The sequence below is a fragment of the Notamacropus eugenii genome, chromosome 6 (genome assembly GCF_028372415.1).
Source record: "Notamacropus eugenii isolate mMacEug1 chromosome 6, mMacEug1.pri_v2, whole genome shotgun sequence".
In the NCBI taxonomy this organism is placed as follows: domain Eukaryota; kingdom Metazoa; phylum Chordata; class Mammalia; order Diprotodontia; family Macropodidae; genus Notamacropus; species Notamacropus eugenii.
This window is the reverse complement of record NC_092877.1, coordinates 50,419,668-50,425,842: the sequence shown is the minus strand read 5'-3', so window position 1 is coordinate 50,425,842 and position 6,175 is coordinate 50,419,668. Positions and strand designations below refer to the sequence as shown.

General features: G+C 44.0%; 1 long non-coding RNA gene across 2 annotated transcripts in view; it reads left to right on the top strand.

Moving 5' to 3' along the window:
• Window positions 1-1,960: 1,960 nt before the first annotated feature.
• LOC140511037 (uncharacterized) overlaps window positions 1,961-6,175 on the top strand; it is a 34,025-nt gene continuing 29,810 nt past the window's right edge. Inside the window, exon 1 of one of the 2 annotated variants that reach the window (XR_011969414.1) lies at window positions 1,961-2,106. This is a non-coding gene — a long non-coding RNA (uncharacterized lncRNA). The remainder of the gene's footprint in view (window positions 2,107-6,175) is intronic. The other variant, XR_011969413.1, reaches the window with a different exon arrangement.

The window sequence follows — 6,175 nt, the reverse complement described above, 5'->3', positions numbered from 1 at the left end:
AGAGAATTGATCCATATTTTGTTACATCTCGCTGCACCGAGTACACAATCATCTGTAAACAGAAAATCATGCACCAACACTCCCTCCACTTTGATCTTGACTTGTAGCCTTTTCAAATGGAAGAAGTTACCATCAGTATGGTAGCTGACCTTGATGCCGTGTTCATCCTCATTGAAAGCATTAGACAGCATGGCTGAAAACATCATGCTAAAAAGTATGGAAGCAAGCACACAGCCCTGTTTCACTCCATTGGTGACTGGGAAGGCAGGAGAGCATTGTCCACTATCCAGAACCCAGGCAAACATGCCATCATGAAATTGAAGTACAATGCTGATGAATTTCTGTGGGCAACTAAATTTTGACATAATATTCCGTAAGCCCTCACGATTAACAGGCTTTGGTCAGGTCTACAAACCTTGTGTACAGACCTCTGTTCTGCTCCTGGCATTTCTCTTGGAGTTGTCGGGCAGCAAACATATTGACTGTTCCTTGGCCCTTCCTGAAGCCATGCTGGCTCTCATGTATATGACCATCTTCCAGGTGAAGGAGGACTCTATTAAGGAAGACTCTAGCAAGAATCTTGCCAGCAATGACTAAGAGAGAGATCTCCCTGTGATGGTCACAGGACAATCAATTCCCTTTACTTTTATAGAGATGGACAATGGAGGCATCCTTGAATCCTGGGGACAACCTCCTCTTCCCATATAACCTGGAATATTTCAGTCAGTTTTTGTATGAGCAATGATCTCCCTACCTTGTAAATCTCAGTTGGAATAGAATCAGCACGACGTGCTTTGCCACATGAAAGGAGCCTAATGGCCCTCAAAACCTCCTCTTCGGTTGGAAGTTTAGCTAAGGAGGGGTTGACTTCAACCTAAGGTAAACGGTCAATGGCCTCAGCATTGACTGATGATGGTGTGTGTTCAGGGAGTGTGTTCAGGGAGGTCCAGTACCTCCCTGTATGATGGCTGCCGAGCCCTTTTCGGGGCTATTTGCACCTTTTGTGTTCACCTATTCCACCCAACTCTCACCTGTATCTCCAAGAAGCTGCAGCATGCATAGCAGCCACACCCTGGTATGCAAACCGTTTCAACAGATGGATCATACCAGGGTGAGGATAACCTAGTGATCTCAAACCCATTGGTGAGTTAGGGGGGTGTCTATGCCAAGCATGTGAAGACTTCCCCTGGTGGAATGGGTGGGTGAGAACAATTTGTTCCAATGGCCATAATGGCAGCTAAAGCAGGTGATATGGAGCACTTAGAGCTTGGTTAGGCACTGAAGATGCCAAGGTCATCCACTGTATCCTAAGCCATCACCAGCTGTCTTGTCTTTATCCTGCCACTGGATTATGATGATTTAGGACAAGAGAGTGAAGCTGACGACTTCATGCAACTCTGCCTCGCTTAAATCCAATTTACACACAAATCAAAAGACATTGCCCATACCATTTTACTGCTATGCCTCAAAGTCCTGTGGCAACAAGCAAGTGATGAAGCAGCAGGTGCAGATACACTGGGAGCTGTAGTCAAAACCCTGCACACAGGCAACCCAGGCCATAGGGTCATTTCTCACTGGAAGCAGCAGTGGGACTCGGCAGCCCCCTGGGTTGTCTGAGCAACATTTTAAGGATTGCACTGCTCACCTCCTGGTGTGAGGAAGGGGACTAGAAAAGGGTGTAAGAGTTAGGAGGATGTTAAAATAATAGCCACAAAATAGTAGAAGGGAAATGGAGCTCAGAACATAAAACACAGAATGATAATACTGGAAGAAACACAGAACATAAAACATTGACTATCACAGTTGGAAGGGCCCTTAGATAATAGAATGTCAATGCTACAAGAGACCGTAGAACAAAGAACGTAGAGTAATGGAGCTGGACAAGCCCTTAGCACATAGAATGTTGGGGTGCTGAGGAGGCTTAGATCATAGAAAAATGGAATAATACAGCTAGGAGGGGCCTTAGAATCTAGATCACAGAAGATTAGTGCTGTAAGGCATCTGGGGTCATGGAACAAAAAATGTATGAGCTAGAAAGGCTCATGCAGTTGACTTTAACTTTAGTATAACCACTAACTCAAGGAACCCTCCTGATGCCCAGGCAAGGTTGGTCCATTGGTTTTTTTTTACCCCATCACAGCGCACATTCCTCAGTGGAGAAGCAATGAATGAACACTAATGCAACTGTGTACAAGGTCTTTCGTAGCAGCAGATTGAATGGGGAGAGAGAAATAAGACAGATACCATTCATCAAGGAACTCACAAGTCTAGTAGGGGAACCTAAAACATGGATATAGGAAACTGCAAGGCAGGGGAGGGAACAACTCCAGGTGGGCCTTGATGGATGGTAAAATTTCTAAGGGAGGCTAAGGGAGGGTTGTGTGAAGATTTGGGAAAGGATTAGGTAGGGGAAGGGGAAGGAATGGAACAGAATTGAACGTAATGGGAGAGGGAAGTGAAGAGAAGGCAAGGGAATCCTAAAAAGGTTTTCAGGGCAGAAAATCTGAACACCATATACTTGGAGACAAGAATTTTGTTTCATTTCATTCCAGGGATATGTAACATTTCCTTACTAGGAGGGTAGTAATGTTTGCTTTTAGGGGGGGGGGTCCCCTTCCAGAGCTCTTCATTATTAGTTTCCACCCCCACCCCCACCCCCAGGAATCTCTCTTGTCTCTGAACCCCCTAGTACCTGTTTGGCTCTCAGTTGCCTGTGAACTATGCCTCCAAGAATTTAGTGGTTTAATGTGAATCCTTCTAGTTGGGGGCAAAGGGATTTAACACATTTTTAGGTATTGTAGGTGGCACAGTGGATAAAGTACTTGGCGTGGAGTCAATTAGATCTGAGTTCAGATCCAGCCTCATTTATTGACTGTGTGACCCTGGACAAGTCACTTAACCTCTGTTTGCATCATCTGTGAAATGAGGATAGTAATAGCACCTACCTCACAGGGTTGTTGTGGGGACCAAATAATATAAAATGAGATAAAAGTTGTAAAGTCCTTAATATATTGCTCGGCAGTTTCCTCACCTATAAAGTGGAGATAATAATAGCACCTGTTCTCCAGGACTATTGTGAGGATGGAATGAGATCATAGTGATAAAGTGCTTTGTAAACCAACTAGCTGGCTTTTCTTTTTTTTTTTTTTTTTATGGGACATTCTGGCAAATCTTCAAGATACAAAGGAATGAATTTTCAGTGGTGGAATTTCAGGCACTATAATCAGTTGGTGGGAAAAGGTTGTACCGACATATTGCCAAGCATGGGCAGCAGGGTCTTACACCTGTTGACACTACCTGCACTTGTGGGAGAAATAGAGGCATAGTTACATGGGATGGTAGAAAGAATTCTGGGTTAGGGAGTCAAGAGACTTGAGTTAGGGTCTTTGCTCAGACAGTTATTAGTTGGAAGACCTTAGTAGGCAAGTCACTTCATAGGGACTGACCTTGGAGTCAGAATGCCTGGGTTTGAATTCCACCTCTGCCACTTATAGCAAATCATTTATCCTCAGTAGGTCTCAGTTTCCATATCTGTAAAATGAAGGATTAGTTCAATGCTTTGTTTCTAAGGTCATTTCCAACTCTAAAATCCTGAGTCATAGTTTTGTAATTGAATTGTTATGTGACCTTAGGTGAGTCACTTCTCTTTCTGCACCTCAGTTTCTCCCCTCTGTAAAACCAAAGAGTTGTACTAACTTTCAGCAATAATGTTCTCTTGGTCCTTTTCAGCTTTTGATGGTAAAGAGCCCTTTATTCCATCTTAAAAAATCTCTGGCATGATCTCCTTCAGGATGGCAGTTTGCTTAATTTGGGGCTGGAGGCAGGGCGTCCCAAATAGCCCGTTCAGGTTTCCTCTCACTAGATGCTCAGTTCTCACCCGCCTGCCCGCCATCCCTCAGTACAGAAAGGGCCGTTCAGGCCCTGCCGTGCATCTGATAAATGCCTTATTGGCTCTGACCTCCCCCGCTTGCCCTCCTAAATCAAACATTTTCCCAGCCCTGAATAGCGAGTCTGTGCTGACAGACCCTGGCAGGGCAAGAGCACTGTGCTGGGTACTCAGTGAGACTGAGAGGACATGAGTGATGGAGTGTGTAGCAGCTGGGCCACCCGGGTTCCTCTGGTGGAGGAGTAGAAAGAGGAGAAGGGGAGGGGGGCGGTGAAGAGGAATCTGTGAGGCAGCTAAAGCCTGCTGTCCGTGGCCCAGGGGGAAGAAGGCATCAGGAGATCTGCTTAACCTCTATCCAGCTTCAACTACTCCAGTCAGCCTTAAACATTCAGGGGAACATATTTCATTCATTCATTCAGCCTTCAACAAACACAATGCCTACTACGTCATTCAGTTTAATTCAATTCAACAAACATTTATTAAGTAACTGCTTCCTGTGTACATTGGGCACTGGGAGAAATACAGAATTTAGATAAATCTCGGTCCCTGTCCTCATAGACCTGAAGACCTAGCAGGGGAATAGGAACAAAAGCTCAGTTAGTTATGATAAGACATTACCCAGCAAGTCCATCAGAGAGAGGAAGGTGTAGTGCAAAGCAAGCAAGGCCTCTCTGATGGGAGTCAGGAGAATGGAATTTTCCCCACTTTGCTGCTTGGGCAAATCAGTCCTTCTCTCAGCCTCAGTTTACAGTCTTTGTAAAACCCAGGAGGCCCTTCTCAACTGTAATTTTCTGTGCCTCGAGAAATCAGACAATTTCCTTCAGGGTTGGCGGTATCATGAAAAACGCTCTCTACTTCCAAAGAGGGCACCAGTGAACTCTGGGCACAGATGGAAGCAGACTTTTTTTAAACTTTCTTTGTTTTTACTGGATGTGTGTGTATTTTCTTTTGCATCATGGCTAATATGGAAATAGGTTTTTGCATGACTTCATATGTATAATTGATATCGTACTGCTTACCTTCTCAAAGGGGAGGAGCTGGAGGGAGGGAGAACTTTTGAAACACAAAGTTTAAAAAAGTGAATGTTAAAATGTTCTTTACATGGAACTGGGAAATATTTAATGAAATAAATTAAAAATATATTTTTTAAAAATCACTGGTACGGTTCCTTTTAGGATGTGCTGTTCCCTAAAGCCCCATTCAGATCCTATGCTCTTTGGCAGTCCTAGACAGCAATGGGTCTTTCCTTCCATGATTCTGATAGCAGCGCTCTTCCTGCTTTGTGCTCTTGCTTCTCTCTCAAATGGGGCTTTAAAGCCCTGCCTTGCCTACAGTCTGTCCTGAGGGGAGAAGTAGTATGAAAGCACTTTATAAAGTACTCTGGAAATAGGAGGGATTATGAAATGTTTATTTAGCGATTATTACTATATACTAATCCCTTAAATCACATTAGCACTTCAGGCCTTTTGAAATCTTTTTGGCCCATCCATTACTCCACTAGTTCCTCATGATAACCCCCCTAACACAGGGAGGGCAAGGCATGTATGAGTAGCTCCATTTTACAGATGGGGAAACTAAGGCTGGAGAGGTGGAGTAAATGAATGGCAGAGGGAGGGCTAGAGCCCAAGGTCTTCTGACTCCCCACTGATGGCTTTTTCGTTCAAACTCCCAAACCTTCTTTTGTGAGTTCTTCCTCAGTCATGAGAGAGAAGCCAGTGTTTCCATTGAAATAAAAGTATATATCTGTTCCCACGAAATTCATACAACTTTCTAAATTTAGATTTTAAATTCCCCATTCCTACCATATTTGAATGGGTCCAGTACCTGACAAAGGTTGTCTTGCCTACCTTCTCTTGGGGTAACAGTTTATCGCCTCCCTGTCCTGTTTCCAGTCACACCCCTTACTCACCTCAAGTTTCATCCTAACTTATTGTGCACACTCTTGTGCAAATCCCTTCTCCTTCCCCTCATCCTCCATCTGTAAAATGGGTATGATGACTTCTGATCAGTCTTCCAGCTCTGACATTCTCTGTTCTCTAATGCATATGTTCCCTCTTCTCCCCACAAATCTGACATTCTCTGTTCTGTGTTCTGAAACCCTTCCTTAGCTCTGGCATTCTGCGTTCTAAGGTTCCTCTTAGCTCTGACATTTTCTAATGCACTGAAAGTCTTTGCTACCTTAGCCCACTTGGGTGATGAGACATAGACTATATTCTGAGTTTTTGTTGGGCTATATTCTAAGAATTCATGTAAGTAGTTTATATAAATTGGGTCTATGAGGTCAAGAAT